Here is a 21,189-nt window from a genome sequence, read left to right on the forward strand (position 1 = left end):
TCTTTGTGTAAATGGTTACATTCTTTGAAACTGACAAAGACTTTGAGAACTGGCTGATGACTCAGTTTTCATTACTTGTTAAGTTTATAGTTTGAGATACATAATGGAAATCTCCAGAAAGCTCTGAACACATTCCTTTGAAGCCAGGCTGCCTTCTGATGTTTTACCTTCACAAAGAGTTACTGCTATCAAAGCCACCAGACACTGTTTTAAAACACAGACTATAAAGCTAAGTATTATCTTTCCCTTATTCACCCCACACTCCCACACTGACACCAAGGAAATTGAGTGAAAAAAAAATGATCTTTTGCTGTCTTGAGCCAAGAGAAGTACAAACAGTTGAGAATATGCAACTAAATTATCCTTATCCCTATTTCCTAAATGCTTAAAATATCCTAAAATCAGGAGAATAAATGCTAAAAAAAACCAAAAAAAAACCCAAAAAAAACCAACAAAGTTTGATTTTCAAGAATGGAAATATATTTTTTTGACAAGTTACAGAATTATAGTTACTCTACAGTGTCAAAATAACACAAAAAAATACAATTTATTTGCCACATAAAACAATGCCTAATGAAAATAGAACTTGATGAGTAGAACAGGAAGAAGGCTCTGGATTCGAGTCCTTACTTCACTTCTTTTAGCAATGAGTTTGTTTTGGCATGTAACACCAGCACTGAATGTTCAAAACTAAGCAACTTGCTATGAAAAAATACCAAAGCTCTTAAAAAGTATTTTTTCAGTGCATTTACATCCATATTTAAATGTTAAAGCTTAATTCTTGGGCTTCAGAAAATAAAAAATTTTGGATTAAATTTCTTTGATGCCAATCATCGCTCAAGCAGATATTGGCATCTGGAAATTCCTTGTTTTCGGGTGATCCTTTAAAATACTTCAAAGTGTTAAAATTTAAGGCTGTAAATACATAAGAAGCGGGATCAAAGAAATGTTTTAGTTTATCAGATACAACTCCCTTATATTAATGGTTGCTCTAATCTGTAATGACTTTCATAAAATGAACAATATTCTCCTGAATGTTCAATAGGCTAAATATTCCCTGGCTCTACCACGAACACTTTTCTGATACAATTTATATTACTACAGCCATGCACTGTCATTGCTATTTTGAAATAAATCCTGATAGTTGGTCCATTATTGACTTTCTTTTCTTGCTCTGATCATTCTTTGCCCTTTCTAATTGATTAACTGTCTCCTTATAGCAAAAGTTTCCATAGGCTTTGGTTAAGGTCTCGGCACAGGAATGTGTTCACTAATCAGGTCCTCAGAAGCAGATTTAGAGCACTAATTACAAGCAGCTGGGCCCTCTAACCTCTTATAGCTATGATTAAACAGTAATTTAGACAAGCAGCTTCCTCTCTGGCTACTGCTCAGACTTAGCCAGGACCTATTGTCTTCCAGATAGCTGATTTTTTCTATCACGTTAGCTTACAATGGAGATCTTTTACAGTAATTTTTTCTCTTAAATACAAGTGGCCTGATAAGCATGCCTCACAAATTCGTTATTATTTGTTACATAACCCTATACAGGCAAATTAGAGATTATCAATCAGTGCCTATTACTTTGATGGATCAATGAAACAAAACCCAAGCTAATAATATTATTTTTTTGATATTCTTTATTTGATATTCTTTTTTGACTGAAAGAAATCCAAGGTAATTTTATTATTCCTTTGTATAAAAAGCATAGAGATCTTGTGGGTTACTGAAATTTGATAATTCCTAATTATAATTCTTTGAGTTTAGATTGAATTTTGTCCCTTATTTTTGTGGTTGATATAACCAAGCACCACATACAGTGTGTTTGACAATGTGGTAGTTTTGGTTATTTAAGTTCAGCAGGAAAAATAAAATACTTGGTATGAAGACAATCAAATTTTGCAGAAGGGTAATGATTTTTTCTCTTCGTCTTAAAAGAGTCCTTATAAAGGCAATTAGGCTTTTTGCTGTTAAGTAGTTTGTATATTATTTAGATTCAACAACTGAAAAGATGAGTTTTTGTAATAATAAGTGACACTTCTTTGCAGCTTATGCAGAAGTCATCAAACTGATTGTCCTTTCCTACTAATTCTTTTCCTATGAGATGATTTTTAAGGCTCTGATGCTAAATACAGTTCAGTCATCATGGCTGGGCTTCGCGAACGAAGATTTGGGAAGGCTCTATCCACATTTGCTACAGGCACGCTGGTGGCTTATGAGGCCAATACGTGACAGACATATCCGATTGCAAAAGGCACAACAGAAAGATTCCTTAGATGGTGTATTCTGCAATACACGGTTCTTTCTGCGCTGCCTTTTTTCCTCAAAGTGATCCTGCGTGTGTTCTCGAAGGAGACAGCTGCGTTATAGATGGTGTGTCTCCAGGCCTCCCGATTTGAGGCCAGAGAAGACCAGTTATGGTGATCAGTATGGCCAAGGCTGAGATGTTGTTTCAGGGAGTCCTTGTATCTTTTCTTCAGGGCTCCTCTCATGCGGCAACCAGTGGCAAGTTCACCATAGAGTAGGATCTTAGGGAGGCGGTGGTCCTTCATCCTTTAGACATGCCCTGCCCATCGCAGCTGCGTTCTCAGTAACATGACCTCAATACTTGTGACAGCTGCTTGCTCTAGAACAGATGTATTGGTCATATAATCTGACCAGTGGATGTTTAAGATTGAACGGAGGCAGCGTTGATGGAAGCGCTCTAGGAGACGCAGGTGGTGGCGGTAGATGACCCATGTTTCGGAACCATATAAGAGAGTGGACAACACTATGGCTTTGTAAACACTGATCTTGGTGCTTTTCTTCAAGTGTTTATTACGCCATACTCTTTTGTGGAGTTTTCCAAAAGCACTGTATGCCTTTGCTAACCTGTTGTCTATCTCTCCGTCGATCTTACCATCTGAGGAGATGAGGCTACCTAGGTAATTAAACTGTAGCATCCGATTTTTTTACCGTGTTAATGAAAAAATTTAGGTGTAAGAGCCTTTTGTACACTTTACTACTCTTTTTTTATCCTAAAGAGAAGTCACAAGAAATAAAATTTTCTCAGATTTTGGCTCATACTGCAGCTCTTTCCTTTTTCCATCCATTTTACAGTATCCATCAGAACTAGCCGTGGCAATTCAGTCATGATCTCACAAACATTGACTTGTTGTGGACATATGATTTAAATACACTAGCTTTCAAATAAATTCTCCTGATTTCTTATTTTTTACCCACTATCTTCTCTATCTGGGTTAAATCCAAGTGTATGTTAGTCATATGGATCACTGATAGTGAATGACAGTCTGGAGGTGCAAGAAAATTGTTTCTCATGCTACTGCTCAGAGAACAGTGGGGTAGGTAGGTCAGGGCTATATCTTTGCTTAAAAGCACAGAAAATTCTGTTTGAGAAGGAGCACAGCAGCCCAGAAAGCTTAGGGCTCAGTGTGTTCTTGACTAGCCTCATTCCCGCAGGGAAGCAGTGTACCAGGTATGGTTTCCTTTACAAAAGCAGAGAGAGCACTTACTTCAGTCCTAACCTTATGGTTATTGAAAATTTTCTCCTCCTATCCAGCTAAAGTTTTCTCTTATGCATCACAAGCTAAGCATTTCTGATTTCTAAGAAACTTTCCTTTCCATCAGTAGTGATAGTATAGAGAACAGGAACCCATCAATCTTTATCCAGATCATTTGGTATCTATTACTGAACTGCTAGACCAATAGATCTATAGAAATGTGCATTTCCACCTAAGTATAATGAATATAAGTAGACATGTAAGTCTAAATTTTCCATATTTTGAAGTAGGAAGCTACAAACATAAAACATAATTTGGAAATAGAACACACAAAGATTTCCTGGGATTTTCTTCACGGCTTCTTGCATTCCTGTGTCACCACCAGACAGTTTTTTAAAAGAGATAGGTATTTTCTCTTTATTGCCAAAACCCGGCTCTTCTGAAGAAGGGATTGTGGTAACCAGCCTTGAGTCAGTGCATCTTTGTCAGGAGGATGAAACAAAGAACTGAGACAGATCCTTTTTCCTCAGCAAGAGCTACAACATCTTGTCTATTTGCCTAAAGACAATTACCTCTGTCACGCTGGCACCGTATGAGGGATCCAGTCCTGCCAACGTGACATGGGTACACAGAACGGCAGGTTTCAGACACTGGTTTCTAGGTCTTATGCAGAGTTACTTAAGATGGTAGCTTTTGATTTAAAAATCTGAATTTGCATAAATGCATAAATTTAGATATATCCCTTGTTAAAAATTTCTCTTGTTAAAAAATAGCTCCTATACTTCCCTGGAAATATATTGCCTGAGTCATAGCTGTGTAATATCTACATATGCAATTTTCACTTGCAACATGTAAACCATTTCAGTTCAGTCCATTAGAAATTGTATCTGAAAGGGTACACTATTTATTCAAGTTAGGCAATATGTTTTTAGCAAAAAGATACAATTTTGTAAGAAATAAAGGATTATATTTCAATTTTTTTTCCAATTTCCTTGAAACCCTTACACCTTCTGTTTTAGTCAGTCAGGGTCACTATATACAGCAATTTCAGTAATAAAAAAAAAAATATCTACAATATACCTGCTTCTACTTCTGTTACAATAAATAGGAGCTTGCTTTCTTTTTCACTTGCTGGAGACCCTATAAATTATGCTGGTTCCCAACTTCTGTGCACCTTGCTTCTGTAGGAATTGGACTACAATAAACAATTCATAATGTCACTAACAGACACTTGTAATTCTTATAGCATTTACCCAAATCAGTGTTGTGTGGCTTCCTCAAATGTTTTGTATTTTAAGCAAACTAAGCAAGCTGAAAAAAGCACTTAAATAAAAGCTGTAGGGGTAGAGAGAGCTATGAAAGAGGATTTCTGAGGTACATATTCACTGAAATTAAGCTCAGTTATTGAACTTCTCAGAAGATAATGGGTCAGATTCTGTCAGGTATTTTCTATTCGTGTAAAGTTTGTACTCAAAGCAAGCAGACATAAACTACAGAATAAAATAGTAATGGGCATGGCCTTGTAGTAAGAATAAATCAAGTCATTCACTATGCTTTAAAATAATTTAAAATACTCTCTCAAAACATCTTTCAACAAAAAACATGTTTTCAAAGGAATGTTAATTTTGATTCCTGATATCATTTGACTAAATTAGTATTTTTTGTGCAAAGATGCTCGTCTCATTTTGATAGAAGCAATTCCCGCTTTCAGTTTCTGTTTATCCAACTCTCTGTCTGAAATGACTGAAATAACTCATATCAATGCTTTTTATTTTTCAACTTATCAGAAAATAGGAAAAGTTAAAAAGGTCAATGTTCCTTTTGGTCACTGGAAAAAGTATTCTTAAAAGAATAAAAATATTAATCTTTTCGAAGCTTAAACTTTTATAAATGATTGTATTATCTGTATTTATTTCCTTTGTCAAAATTGTTCAAAGTTCAAAAATAAGCCATTAGAAAATTAGTCTCATTTTTCTTATAGGTTATTAAGAGTTTAATTAATGATACATTATAGAATTACTCCTCTGCATTGTTTTTCCTAAAATATTTGTTCAAGATAAGAAGCTGTAGTCAAAAAACTTGACTACTTCAGCTTCTGCTTAGGCTATACAGAAACATCTGTCATTGGAACATGATTTTGTTCATTTATTTTAACCTACCCTGGGTTCCCTACTCTTGAATTAATTAACTTGTGCAGGCGAACACTGGCATAAAAACTGATTAGAGGACTGAGGCCACTCTTAATCTCTATGGCACCTCAGGTGTGAATCCCAGCTCTTCTGATTATTTTACTTATGTTTTATTGCCCTTTAACTGCCTCATCACAAAGTGCTTGCTCTGGATAGCAGAGACCATCACTGTGCCCTCACCAAGATACAGGAGCTTTAGCTGGGATGTGGGTCTGGCCCTGTGTTTTCCAAAAAGATGAATTTCTCTTCTTAAAATACAGAACGATATGCAGAGATAGAGCCTTTCTTCACACCCTGGGCTCTGGCCTTTCTGCAGTTGCTGCAGTCACTGGGCCAACTGGGACAAGCTGGAAGGAGCCAAGACTGTACCTTCAGGAAACAGGGCTGACTTATTTTTATAGAATCATAGAATGGTTTAAGGGACCTACCTTAAAGATCATGTAGTTCCAGCTCCCCCCTGCTAAAGGCAGGGAGGCCACACTTTAAATCAGGTTGCTCAGGGTCCCATTCGACCTGACCTTGAACACTTTCAAAAAGTATTTTTAAAATACTTCAGAACAGCCTGTTTGTTTGTCCGGGTACCCCTGCTGTCTCTTTAGACAAGTGTTTGGATTCAGCCAGCTGTCACTTTTGGCCAAGACCCTCATTAGCTGCCAGACCGCTGTCACAAAAATCCTGAAACAACTTCTCCCCTTTTAATTGGATTATTTAAACAATGTGCTTTACCACTTTCTTCCTGGCGTGGCCTTCAAATCCTGCTCCCTTGACTTTGCCCATTTACAGCACAAACCATTGGTGGCTGACAGGAGTTCCCTGCTGATGGACGTTCAGCCATTCCTCCTCCCTCCCCTTGTCCCTCGTCACATCTTTTCCCACCTCTGAGCTGTCACCACCTTTCCCTAGGCTGTACCAGGGAGAAGAGGAGAAAATTAATTGTGTCATTTTAACATAACATCTTTCTACAATCATAACCCTGGAAATGTTGCCTCCTTGCAATTACAGTGAACTTGCACGGGTGCAACTTCATTTATTTAAATAGCCCGACATCTGATTGACACATGCAAGTATGTGAGCAGAATCTTGGCCTACACCTTTGTCACTGTGAGTTATTTCAAATGTAAGAACATTATTTACTACTTCAGTTACATAAGGATAGATATAACTAGACATATATTGCTGCTGTCACTTCTCCCCAAAAATACAGAATTAATGAGCTCTGGCCAGGCACTCCTGGCTTCTCTCAGGTTTGTTTGGTGGAGGTTTTGGGGGCAATATGTGCATCCCTTTTTTTTTCAGTAGTTAAGTTTTAAATTTATTATAAAACTTTAGCTACAGGTTATTTCTCAGACGATAACATGATTTTTTTTTTTTACTAGAAAGCTCCTCCTTTTCAAACCTGGCCTGTGGAACAGTGAAGCTGTTTTCTTGTATTTTGCTGTGTTTGTAACTGGATCCATTCAGCCCTGAGACTACAGACTTCCTTTGTTCCTTTGTTGCATTCAAAATCCCGCTAAAGGTAAAAGGAAACTCACAAGCCTGGGATTTATTGCTAAGTGTAGATGAAAACTTCACAGTCAAAACGAAGAAATATTAGTCCTGATTTAAGAGAAAAGAAAGGAAAAGAGAAATAAGTAAGAAAATTAAAGGTTCAGATTTCATAGTATCTGCATCTTGATCTACTGTTGTATCATGTCACATACCATGGTAGTTGGTTTCGATCAGGGTGGCCAGGAGCATTACAGCATTCTGTTTTTTACCAGGAGGAGTACAACTTTAATACTGATGGTTTCCTTTTCCTTACTCTAGGGTCCACTTGCATTTGTATTCTTCCTCATCCTTTCTATACCTTGTATATTCTTTACTGATCTAAAATACTACATTAAATCTCAATTTATATGGAGCGTGAGTTACCCCAGATACAAGCTCTTTGTTTTCTCTTACCCTTGTAGCTGGTTGTGCTCGACTCCCTAAATTGACATTTCTGCAGCTGATGAGCTGCAGGGACAGGGATGCAGATCCTCCAGTGCCCAGCTGTTATGACACCATGCCATGTCTATCCCACACAGCATCCCATGCCTGTGTTCCAGTTTCCAACACCTTGATCTCATTCCATCCCTATACTCTACTCCATATCATGGCACTGCACAAATGTTTCATTCTACATAAAAAAGCTACTTCTTACTAGTATTAATTTAAATTTAGTTATAAAAATCCTATATAAAAGTAAGACAAATTAGGTCATAAATTTCATTTTAAAACTGATCCAGCTAACAAAGTGAAATAAAATTCCCAGCAGGCCAAGAAAAGCCTAGACCATAAGTTTGACAAGTTCTACTACTGAGACCTTACAAGATTAGTACAAAGTACATCACTCTTGCAAACATAGTTTTCTGCCAGAAAAAAAACCCAAACAAATGAAATATTACGTACCAGTTCTACACTTTACAGAGCAATGTACTATAACACAGCCCCCCAAAAATACCTTTTGAGCAGTGACTGACTACATAAGCAGCTTAACTCATCTCAAATAATGTATGTTATGAACAAACAGAAAAAACTAAATGGAATTGTTAGCTTGATATGGTACCAAATATGTTGGTTGTGTCCTGGTTTTGTCAGATATATTTTTAAGAAACCAACTATCAAAGCTATTCCATCTAAATAAAATTTGAACACTTCATTATTACTTGTTTGGAAAATTTTTTTTGAACAATAAATCTGAACAGTCTGCATCAAACAATCATATACCACATAAGTGGGGCATATTTTGGTATGTTATATCATCTTAATATTTCTTGCTGGATATTTTCTGTTTTCAGTTCTCCATGTTTCTTTCGAATTCATAAATAAGTACTTAACAACTGAGCATTAGATATATATAAGATTACTATAGATTCACAGATGAATTTTAAGAAAATTATGGTTTATTAAGAAGTTTGGGGTTTTTAACACGTATATAGCCAGCACAGAAACTAGATGAGTTGTAATACCTTTTGTTTCTGTCAAAAATAAAAGAACAGAAAGGTTCTGTATGATCCTATTTAACATTATGTTACAGTACTGGTCAAGATATTTATACCTGATAGAATTGAAAAATATGTCAAAATTAGCTGAGCCTAGATGGTCAGGTAAAGCTCAGAGAAGAGAACTTTAAAATGTAACATTTCAAAATGAAAAACGTAAGTGAAACTAATATCAGTTTTGGCATTTGAAAACTATTTCTTTCAGTAGATAACCTTATCTTGTTGCAATTTGAGCCAAACAAAAATAGATTTTTAAAAATTTTTTTTTAAACTGCTTGTTGGGGAAGTTGGAGGTTGTTACGTAAAGGATAAGCTTCCTTCATGTTTTTTTCCAAATGGAATGAGTGTTTTCCCTTCATTGTTTTGGCAAATTTTATGGAAACGAATGTTATTGAAAGGATAATATTTTTAACTTAAAAAACCTTCATTTTATTCTTTTGAAATCTAATCATATTATACATATTTTATAAGAATTCCAGAAATATTTCCATTTTTCTAAGAGAAATTAAGAAGAAGACATAGAAACTTCATTTCCATTTTATGAATCAGTGAAGTAATTCTCAGCTAATTTGCATAAGTTTACTTGCTTTTTCTATGTGAATGAAAATAATTTGTACCAAATTTAGAGAATGGATTATCTCAGAAATTAAAATGATTGTCTTAATTTTCAGTTCTTCAAGAATCCAGAAAAAAATATTTTACAGTTATTTTAATTTAGATACTAGAGTATGGAAAACAATAAGTTAGGTTCATATTTTATATAATTTTTTCTTACCATACTAAATTATAAGATGATGGTGATAGAGTGTGAATGTTGATGTCATCTAGTTCTTTATGATATTTTCTTTGTGATCCCAGTAACTGTAAATTTCTGATTACTTTTGGAGCTTTAATCTCCAAAATTAGCATAATATCAATTTTTTTTTCTTCAGTTTTAGGAATAAGCCTTTATAGTTTCTCAGCATTAAGGACAGTTTCTCTCATAGTCTTAATCTAGCTGTTTAATACATGATCAAGCTCTCAGTCTCAACCAAAAATATTTGAAATTTCCTATTTTCCTAGTGTGCATTAGCTGATCTATTTCTGTTTAGTCTATGTATCTCTGAAAAGAAAAATCATATTTTTCTAACAAAAAATCAAAGTCACACTTCTGCACATAAATGCTCTGACTTCTCCAGCTCTGTTCATAAAGGTGGGTCAGTATATGAAAACATATGGAAATGGTCTGGTATCTTTCAAAGCTCAGAGCTGCTTCATTCACACACTTAAAATGTACTTGCAAGGTTGCAAGGAAACTCTCCACAGTGCCACCCAAAGCTATGGCTGCTGCTACTCTTTCCATTGCGGGGTCTCTCCTCTTGCTACTGTTTATTGTGTTTCTTTTCTACTTCTTTTCCAGCTAACCCATTCTTTGTTTCAGTCTCTCTGAAGTTCCCTGGTTACCCTTTAATCCTTCTGTGGTCATCTTCCTCTTTAAATAGGAAAGCAAACACCTGGAGCAAACACCCTCCAGACAGTTCTCTGTATTCAATCTACATGCAGTGTCTGCACTCACAGCCTGATCTTTACACTACTGCTATACAGGCCACTCAGGAGTGGTGGCCATGCAGGCACCCACAGTATCTTTCTGTACTTCAAAAAATTGAGTTTACACTTAAATATCTCTCATAATCAACAACAACAACAACAACAAAAAAGGTTATCACTCCTATTGGAGTTTATACAAAAGCATGTGAAATGCTGTAAACAAAGAAGCAAGACCTTTTTGTCTCCAGCTTTCAAACAGTATTGATGATAATCATGTTTCCATACCAAACGCCATTACTAAATTTAACTCTATAGGTGTGTTTATAAAAGTGCTTGAACCTCTATGTAGTCTACATTTGGCTCTTGATTCTTTATAAAAAGTCTTTTTTTTTTTGTTTTAGGGATGAAAGAATTTTATGGAGTTTTATTAGTTGTTTGATTGTTTGGGTTTTTTGGATTTTTTTTTTTTTTTGTCTAGAGGGTAAAAATTAAGTATATGAAATATTGAAAAAATAGAAACATATATTATGTTTCAAAGAAAACCCAAATAATTATAAGATAAACTGTTTTGCATTTCAGTACTTATGTAGCATTACTTAGTGTTTTCAGAACTGCCAGTGCTTTTGGTTTTTTTTCATTCCCACTTTTCCTGACTGCTGATTAGTTACCATATGCTCAGATAAAGCCAAAAACCTCTAGCAGCTGAACAGGTGTTCTATGCAGTGCGTGTGTTAAGGAATTTTTTTGCATATGAACAATTACTTGTTTTCAGAGTTTCTCCTTTTTAGCATCATTTAAAATTTATTAGTAACAGTAATTCTGGTACTCTACAGTTCTCCAAGTTTTGTGGCAGGTAGATATAAAGTTTTGCTGACTCTATGAATGTCTATTGTTTATATTTAACTAGATAAGACTGTGAATTACTGAGAAGAAATACATGCAACAGGAAAAAGAGCCAGGTACAAAGGTCTTCCATTTCTTCCACAAACTGATTTCTTTTTTCTGTCTCAAAAGTCCGCATCCCTTTGGATTGGAGAGAAAAATTTAGGAGAAGGTGCTACTGAGCTAGTTGCATAAACTAACTTCTGAAAGATTTCAGGGATAGATACACTATTGTTGTCTGATATCTGAAGAGCCACAAAATGTTTTCTGGCTTCCAAGACCCAGTGCTCATCCAAGGAACAAAAGGTATTTTGCTTATCAATTGCAAATCCAAAGGTCACTTTCATTTTATTATCAATAGCTACATCATAAGGTTGATTATTATAAAACTATCTTTCAAATTTTTCTGGGTTTTTAACTTTTTTCTTTTTCCTTTTTCCCTTTTTATCACAAAGAGTAATAGCATGCAAGAACTTCTGTAATTTACATCTCACAAGACAAATTGATTGTTACATAAAAAAATTTGCAGCAAATCATTTCTATATGACATCAAAGAAACTATGTAGAACAACTCTTTCAAATAACTTTATTTCTTTGTCTCAAACTTTTTTAGTCTGCTGTCAATACAAGAACCTTTCTAATGCAATTACTTCGTGGAGTTTTAAGTATTAAAGATATGAAGGACAGAATTCATGTTGCTGTTTTTGCTATTATTTTTATTACCTTGAAATATTTTCATTAGAACATTATCTTGTATAATTCATGCAATATATCTTCTTTAAAAATGTGGAATAAGGCCCTGCACCTTATTGTTTAAATTCCTGGGTTTGTTTTGTTTTTCCTGTAGTATCCAAAAAGTGATGATTTTTTATAAGATTAGCTGTCCAGATCCATTCACAAGACTGTGAGAAGCTGGTCATGAGGATGTGCATGCAAAAATTCTGACAGCATGATTGAATACTATATTTAGATTCTCTGAGTCCTTCATTATTTTGGTCATATTTTTTACTGAGGTAAATGATAAGTTAGAATTTCAAAATATATTTTTTTTGTTTTTTTGTACTAGGAGAGAACAGAAAACTTCCCTCCTTAACAGGAAAAAAATAACATGAATTTGAGGGATAATGAAAAAGAATTCTAAATACTTTTGGCATTCATGTTAATATGAAGTGTTTTCTCTCTGGAAAAACTGAATCAAACCCCCTTAAATTTAAATTATTTTTTCTCAGTCATTCATTTTTAATCAAGTCTAGTTTAGATTTAGAAGATTTATTAGCTTTACTCTGTTTAGAAATAATTAAATCATAGCCCTCTATTACTACCTCTGGGTTGAGAACATTCCCTTCTGTCTCCATTAGGCTTTTACCCAATTGCTCACTTCTTTCCTCACTAGCAATAATTGTTTCATGCAGAGAGTCCAGCTGTTAGACCATAATATCATTGTCCCAATCTATCATATTCAATGAGTTCTAGAAAGATAAATCACTTCTGAATGCTACGATGAGGAGATATCTAAAGATAACTTTGCATATAAACCCAAACCAAGCCTCTTGTTTCAATTTGTGAAAACACTGGTTTTTTGTGGAGCTCATGGAAATTGACATTCTTTTGCATTTTATTTGCAGGAAAATGTTGTCTCTTTTAAAGGCAAATCTTTGGGGGGATTTCCAAGACCTGTCAGACACATTGCAACTTACTTTATGTTGTGGATTCAAAATCTGCAATGATGACAGATTTTATGGTTTTGACCTCAAACTTGACATGATTTGAAAATTCTTGGATTTGGTCTCCTTTTTTATTCAACAATAATATAACTTTTTTGCAGTTAATGTTTTTCTTTTTGCTTCCTAAAATAATGAATTTGGTGCTAATGTTGCAGCTGAAAATCAAAATCGTAGTGGATGGTCAAATTCTGATATTGGGGAAATGTGACTTCTAAAAATATTGATTTTAGTGTAAAACACTTGATTTGAGTGTAAAACATTGTAAAAAGTTTTATATTCTTAAAACCTTATGTACATACAAGTTATAGTTGTTACCATTATTATTAAACAAGTTTAAGCAGCAATAGTTTTTAATTATGATGATATATTAGAATTTTATAAAAGATGTCACATTTTAACCTTTACAGAACTAGGAGCTGACATGATGCTCACTTAGTATTCTTCACTCATGCTGTTGAAGACCCAAGGCAGCCTGTCATCGGAGGTGTATTAAGCAGCATGACAGAGACTATAGGGATATTTTGACACATGTCAAATCAGGGTAATAGCTATATTATCCAGGCAGCATAAGGAGATTATTATGAAATTCCATGGTATCGCAAACCTGTCAGCATCTGGAATAGAACTTGAATTTTCACAGGAAAGTTGTTTTTCATTTTTGCAAGTACAAATACCTTGTAAGGAGGTATTATGTATAACTCAGTTTACATATATCTATACTTCAGGTGTAGAATTTTAGAGCCTTGCACCAATTACACTATTCTCTAGGAAAAGTACAAATCCCAGTTGAATGATTTTCCTGAATTTATTGTGAGGGGTGGGTATACTGAACTCATATGCCTTAAATGTGCATATGCATAACATTTATAGCCCAGTTTGAAAGAGGGGAAAAGAGCCCAAAAAGTCAATACCAAAGAATGCTCACTTATTCAGATTATTAGTGCTGCGTGACTATTCAGACATGTTTACTTGTAACAGGACAAAATCACCATCCCAAGTTGAACAGGGTCAAGACTCAGGTCCAAGAGCTACTACTGAGCCTTCAGAGCTGTTACACACTCAGAAAGATTTGGAGCTATGCTTTGACCCAAGCCAGGAGCCGTCTCTTGACACAGTGGAGGACAAGATCAAACAAGGGACCACAACAACCAGTCTGCCTTTGGCAGAATTCAGCCACCCTGTTGGGTAGGTGTGTGGACACAAGCAGAGCCATGGCATAGCTGGCTTCAGAGGCAGAAAAATCTTCCTGAAATTTACATTTACATTTACTAATAGCCACTGTTTCTGGAGAACAATGCTGTCTTCTGTCATGAGCTGTGTGAGTGCAAGGGGAACAGTAAGAAAACATAGCCTCATATAGCCTACTTCTTGCTGTGCAGATGCCTTCCTGTGTTCACCCCATGTTGCAGCCTCCCTAATGTCTTAGAAAACCATAAAACTCTGAGTCACAAAGGCAGGCATCAAAAGAGTATATGATGGGATAACACTAAGTCATTCAGGGAGATGGATCACTGCTATGAAAATGAAGGGAGAAGAGGGTAAGTATTAGTATAAAGGAGCTTCATTTGAACCACTTTTACTCTTTAGCTCAGATCAATGACAAAACTTTTGTTTCTCCTCATTGTAAGGATGCATGAATGTTGAGATAAGGCTTTTCACAGAAAGAGATTGAGATCTCCTAAATATCCTCTAACAGATAAAAACATGATTGTATGAACTTTAGTTACCACCTCGCCTATAACATCCCTGTAACACATATTTTTTAGAAAACTAAAGGGAGAAAACCAAGTGTTCAGTCCTTAACATATCAGTATAAGTCCATATCTTGGGAATTTGTATGGAAAACTGACATTTGCTGGATAAATACTATATCGTTTTCCTATGCAGACACTAAATAATTAGAGGAAGAAAGGGGAAAGAGTTGACTGCATTCCTTTACTGTGTGATACAACAGAAAGACAGAGCTGAGCACATTACACTGAGGTGGCATCCACCCCTACATCCTGCTTAGTTTCTAAAAAAATTTATAATTTCCATATATTACTTATGATGTCCATATAAAAATTCTTAGGAGAAAAGGCCTCTTCTCCTGCATTATTACATTTTTATGCAGTGATAATTACTGAATTGACAGAATGGAGTAGAGATGGATTGCAGTGTGGGCAGGCTGGAGAGTATCTCTAAGGTAATATCAAGTATGAGGTATGAAAGACAGGTTCCTTGAGCCAGAACTAGTTGGACTTCTTATTTGTGGTATTTTATCTTTTGATTGTCACTTTGGATTTTAAAACCAAGTAGTAGACGAATTTTTTTTCAGGAATGAACAAACTCAACAATCTCTCCCTTATGTTTTTCCTTGATAGTGTATAAAATACAAGATACCCAAAACTATTTCTTTTGTTCCAGTAGTTATTATGTTAGCACGTTTTAATTAATGTTAGCATAATTTTAATCTTCTGCCAAACTACCGTTTCCTCCTTTGAAAACCCTACTTGTTTGAAGAACAGAAAATTATTTGCATTTAAGATTGTTGCCAGTAAGTCCATTCATTAATAAACTTTGAAAGCATTTAGTTAGGGCCAGACAAACTTGCACTTAGTCTTGCAAGTAATCAGAGTAGGTAACACACAACATAGGTTCAAATCTGCCCCCAAATAAATAATTCCATGTACCAAATAACAAAGATTTACTAGTAATTAACTGAAATGCAAATTATTGAAATAGTTACAAGAATAAGTGGTATTCTGCTTGAATAGGTAGGAAACTCTGGCCCCTTTAAGTGTCAGCATAGCAGCAAAGAACTAAGCAGGCAATATAAATTAGTGAACCATAGCCAGAATTATTAAGGCAAAATTGATTTTTAAAGCTGCTGAAAATAAATCTTAATAGCTATGTATACCACTGAATTTAGCAAATTTCTCTGATAGAATACATTGATAGATCTAGTCCACTTCACTGCCAGATGTTACTGAAATTATTTCAGGATCTATAAGCAAGAGCAGTGCATGCATAATCACAGGTTGTCAAAGATTTGGCAGCCACTCTCATCTTTGCTTCATTGCTTTGCATGGTTCCCATTTGTCATTTAGTGTCACAAACCTTCAAGCATGAGAGATTAGAGCACTTCAGCTAACATGCTGCTACAATGGTTTAAATAAGGAGCAGAAACTCACTTTCTAAATGTAGTCCTTACAGAGAGACAAGGAAGATTACTCATGAATGCCTAACAGAGTTGATTAACAGGTATGTTTCCAAGACTCATCTCCTTAAATTAGATCTAAAAAGTGCAAAAAGCATCACATCCTTATCAATTAAGCTAATCCATTTATTAAAATTCTATCTTGAAATGAATATAAACCCATTTAAGGATTATGATTGTACCCTTCTTTCATTCTACTTTCTCTTTAACTTATCATTAAAGTCTTTTATGTCTCTGATTAGTTTTGAACCCATTAATTACAGGGCACTGACTGAAAGAAACTGCCTCTGCAAATAAGTAGCTAGAAAGACATTTTTCTTTTAAGGCAAAATCCAAAATGAAAAAGATAAAAGAAATATTTGATTCAGTTGTTTTAATTTCTCTAAGGACACTGTTAAAACAAAAGAAAAAAATTAAATGCTCTTCTTTTAAGGATAGGCTCTTGTATTTTAGAATGCAGCTTCTAAGATCATCTATAAGGATTTTTTTAAAGCAAACATATACCATAATTTATTAAAGGAGAATCCGTTGTTTATGATTTTAAAATTGACAAACTCTCTTGTATAGACAAAACAAACAGAACTCACTCATGTTAGCCTACAAACATATTCATGCATACCAGAATTTGCTGTCCTGAGTTTGTATCTTGCTCTGCAAGGGATGGCTGCAGATCACTGCGATACTATAGCGTTTCAACAGATGGTGAATGCTTTTATTTCTTTTTTTTCTACTTCCAATTGTGTTATTACTCCTACAAATTGTATGCAAGGCTATGCTAAGTTTATTGTGATTATGCCAGGCGTCCTCATATCTTCTGTATCATTTTGTTTATTTCTCTTGTCCTTCTCTCTTACCATTAGACTAAACTCATCAACAGTCATCATAAGCTTGTTCTTCTCCTCTGTTCTTTCCACATGAAAGTACTTGTCAAAAATACGAATTGCTTGCTTCTCATAATAAAAAGGAAGCTAGACTTTAATGCCTTTCACAGCATCTTTACATAAAAACTATTCAAATCATTATCAAACTTGGTCATTCAGCCATGCTGAATTTACTGCCATTTCTCTTACAGGTCTGTATGCTTGGTAATTTGAAATATTGTATACAGTGACACTGATCTTTGTTCTAAATTCACTGGTATTAACCATAATTTTCAGAAGATGTTCTAATTTAGTGTGTTATACATAAGTGTTATCATGTCCCTTTTTTTTTTTTGCATAGCATCTATATTGAACCACTGCTTATGCTTTAGGTACAAAATAATACATTATAGAAATAAAAAAAAAAATAAATAACAATGAGTCAAAAGGCTTTTACTGTGTTACAAACTTCATTGGTGTTTATATCAGGCAGACAAATAAACTGGTGGATAACTCCATTAATCGTAAAAATAATTGTTCTGATTCTATAAGACCTTTAAAAGTCAGAGTGATGATCATCATTTCTCTCCTCTTCTGTTGTTTCCTTATCTGAGTAGAGTTTTATACTTAACTGAGCTCTACTGATTTTTGCAGAAATCAGATGCACTGCAGTTTTGCAGTGGTAAATTTTGAAAGGGAAACTACCTTAGGAAAAGAGGAATAGATTTTATTTGAATTATGACATACTGTGGATACAGACACACATATGTGTAGATATGTATATATATGTATATATATTATTCTGAATTCAAAATAAGTACTATGTATAAATAGAAAATGAGTAAAATATGCAAGCTGCATGTAGAGTTTTCATGTTAGAGGAATAGATGAGTATTTCAAGCTCTTATTCACAAGTGTCCTAGTTAGGACAGCTGAGACCAGTTCATCATGGTATGGGTGTAACCCAAAACTGTGTATTCTATGGCCTTCCATGCCATTTCCCAGAAACTGTTGTCAGTAGAGGCCTGCGAGATAGGAAGATGTTCCTGCCCTCATACCCTTTTATGGAATTCCCCACTCTGAGGGAAGGACTGAGCATTCCTGACTGAAATGGAGAATATATAAACTTGGAGTTTTGGAACCTTTTTACCACTCGTGGGATCCAGAGGAAGACTGCAGCTCACCGCTCTCAGCCAGACTGAGACCACCACCCTCAACCAGACTGCAATCACCACTCTTGACCAGACTGCAACAGCACTCTCACCAACAGGTCTTCCCCTCACTTTTTTTTCCCTTTGGACTCAGGGGGGCCCCAAAGAACACCACTCTGTTCATGCCCCAAGGTGCTGGGTTATATATTTGGGTTTTGTGGGTTAAAACCAATTGTTTGTCTGTATAATTGTACTTATTGTATTATTTTATTAAATTGTTATTCTGACTTATAATCTCTCTTTTGAGTTGAGTTCATTTCCCCTGAAGTTTACCTTTAAACCAGCACAAGTTAAAGATATTTTGGCATACTGTGTAACATCTTTTTAAAACTAAAGGATCTGTACAGCTTTGAAGAGAGCTGGAATACTGTAGTTAATTTATCTTAAAGAAAAATGATGTAATTCAATAATGCAATTACAACTTTGTACATAAAAGGAATAACATGGAATTAAATGGGCAAATAATTAGTGGATCAAAACTCAGAGGAAAAGAATGGACTCACTTTGGGGAACTTTGGAGGCCACTCTCTCATCACAAGCACAGCAGCTCTCACAGTTTTTCTAAGAAGGTGCAGATGAAATGTGTGCTATGAAATAAAGTCAGAAGAAAAATAATAACCTGCAATACAATAGACAAGAAATAGGAATGTATTTCCTGCACTATACCACTATAAAAAAACTGGTATATTTGGATAAAAGACTCTAGAACTTCTTGTGTTCATCACTCTTGGAAATTAAGATCTCAAACCTGCAGGTGTGCAGTCATAGCTAGAGGGGAGTAACAGCTAGGAATTTGCCAAGAATGCTAAATGCCATGTGAAAATAATCCAGTTTGCTCAGCCACTGTGAGGATCTTCAGCTTCTACCTATGCTATTTAAAGTGAAAGAGATTCCTTTTACTGTAGTACTCATAACACATATAGGTGACATCATGGAGGGCATATCTTAAGAAATGTTTATCCACATTATTTCACTTTCCTTACCAATTAGCTTTATGTTGCTTTCATGTACTTCTCCTACAAAAGAGAGAGTTTCTGTCACCTCTCATCACCTCAAGAGCATTTTCAACAAGTCAGAGAAAGTGATCCCTCCCATCTGCTCAGCACTGGTAAGAGTTATCTTGAAAGCTGAGCCCAGCTCTGGGTTCCCTGGTCAATGAGACATGGGCACACTGGAGTGAGTCCAGCAAAGGACCTCAAAGATGATGAAGAGACTTAAATATCCCTCATACGAAGAAAGGCTGAGAGAGCTGGGACTGTTAGGCCCGGAAAAGAGAAGGTTCAGGAGCAATCTTAGCAATATATATGAATACCTGATGAGGGGACATACAGAAGTTGGAGCCTGACTCCTCTCACTGATGCCCATTGAAGGACAAGAGGCAAAGGGTGCCAACTGAAACACAGAAAATTCTGTTTAAATGAAAGAATGAAACTATTTACCATAAAGGTGGCCAAAGACCAAAACAGGTTGCCCAGAGATGTTGTAGTATCTCCATCCTAGGAGTTATCCAAATACTGACTGAAGCCAGTCCTAGGCAACTCAGGTTTTGTGATAAAAGCTCATCTGAACCCAAAAAGGCCCCCAAGCATGTGGGGAAATTCAAATGGTACCTTGCTTTGGCTGCTCCAAGGTCATCACAGGAGTGTGATCAGCCCATCACGGGTCCAGCTCAACAAATCCAGAGAAGCAGAAGAGCACAAAGGCAGGCAGGAACCCAAACTAAGGACTTAGAAGAAAGGACACTCTGGCTAGGCCCTTCCCAGTGCTTTCCCAACAGAACCTCAGCCCAAGTGTCTGGTCATGAAACCCATAAAAAGGAGTCAACAGTAGAGCTGGACTTTGGAAGTAAGGAGGGTTGCTGCCCTGGGATATGGGGCACATTATGGGGTGCAGGGGAAGAGCATTTTGGAGATTGTAGAAGATTTATTGTAGGATATTTAGGAGGAGGAACAGAAGTGGGGAAAGGTATGGATGTAATTACCTTCACAGATTTCCAGAATATTCTGACTTGGAAGAGACCCATAAGGATCATCAAGTCCAGCTCTTAAGTGAATGGCCTCTACTGGGGTCAAACCCACAACCTTGGTGTTATTAGCACCATGCTAACCAACTGAGCTACTTTGTAGAGGAATAAGGGGAAAATCTCTTTCCTCTATGTGAGTATGCAGAGAGGAGTGTCTGTGGTGCTAGAAGCTCAAGTTAGATGTTAGGTTGGAACAGCCATGTGTCTGTGACACCAGCAACTGGAGAGACTGGATTGAGTGAAACCGTGCAACAGTCTCTGTAGTGGGACCAGGGTCAGAAGCCCTGATGTCCATTGTGTCAGTGACTGGAGTGAGTGCAGGTCTATGAGTGAGTATGTGATCATTAACAAAGATGAAGCTGCACTAGTTGGCAAGCAGGTGAAGTAACTTGGGAGCCAGGTGTGTCTCTAAAGGTGAGACAATGGGGCAGTTGGCTCGTGGGTAGCAAAAGTGCCTCTTCCAGCTTCCAGAGAGTGGTGCAACTCTGTATGTCTCTGTGTGGAAGTGTCCATAGGAGTAATGGCACATGGAGAAAAAAAGGATTCAGGGGCAGCTACTGGAAAGGCTGTCTGAGCCCAGCTGCTGGAAGAATCTACCAAGAACATACGCATATATGTATTTTGTACTAATAGGTATGCATCCTACTCAGCTAGAGAGGGAATGGGATGTTGGTGGCATGTTTGTCTATGTGAGTATGGACTGTGCCTGTGTTATCTGTCTAGTCATCCACCTATATATCCATATATGTGGTAGATGTGTGTGTTTGTGTGTGCCTATTGGGGATATGTGTTCAGCCTTGCTACTGGCTGGACCTCTAGACATGGATCTGAAGCATGCTTGCTTCCTCAGCTGCAGGAAATGAAAAACGAAGTTCAACTTTTTGTTGCAGCTTTTGCCTCTTCAGGGACTCAAGAGGCATTTGGATTTGGTGGCCCTGAAGGAAGATACCTCCTGGCAGCTTTTCCTGTCTTCGGTGGAGTTCCTGCAAGTCCTGTGGAGCAAAAGGCTTAGACAGAAAGTGTGATACCCCATGGCTTGTTAGACAGCCGGCAG

General features: G+C 36.1%; 1 long non-coding RNA gene across 2 annotated transcripts; it reads right to left on the reverse strand.

Annotated features, from left to right (window-relative positions):
• Positions 1-7,034: 7,034 nt before the first annotated feature.
• Positions 7,035-20,309, reverse strand: LOC108497130. 2 transcript variants are annotated; one of them, XR_001874691.1, is made up of 4 exons: positions 20,094-20,309; positions 19,425-19,504; positions 18,616-18,699; positions 7,035-7,282 (listed from the first exon to the last, which is right to left on the reverse strand). It is a non-coding gene; the product is annotated as an uncharacterized LOC108497130 (long non-coding RNA). The 2 variants fall into 2 exon arrangements; XR_001874690.1 differs by lacking the exon at positions 19,425-19,504 and having other exon boundaries at positions 18,616-18,731.
• Positions 20,310-21,189: the final 880 nt, after the last annotated feature.

This window comes from Lepidothrix coronata, unplaced genomic scaffold, assembly GCF_001604755.1.
Source record: "Lepidothrix coronata isolate B3197 unplaced genomic scaffold, Lepidothrix_coronata-1.0 Scaffold45, whole genome shotgun sequence".
Taxonomy (NCBI): Eukaryota; Metazoa; Chordata; class Aves; order Passeriformes; family Pipridae; genus Lepidothrix; species Lepidothrix coronata.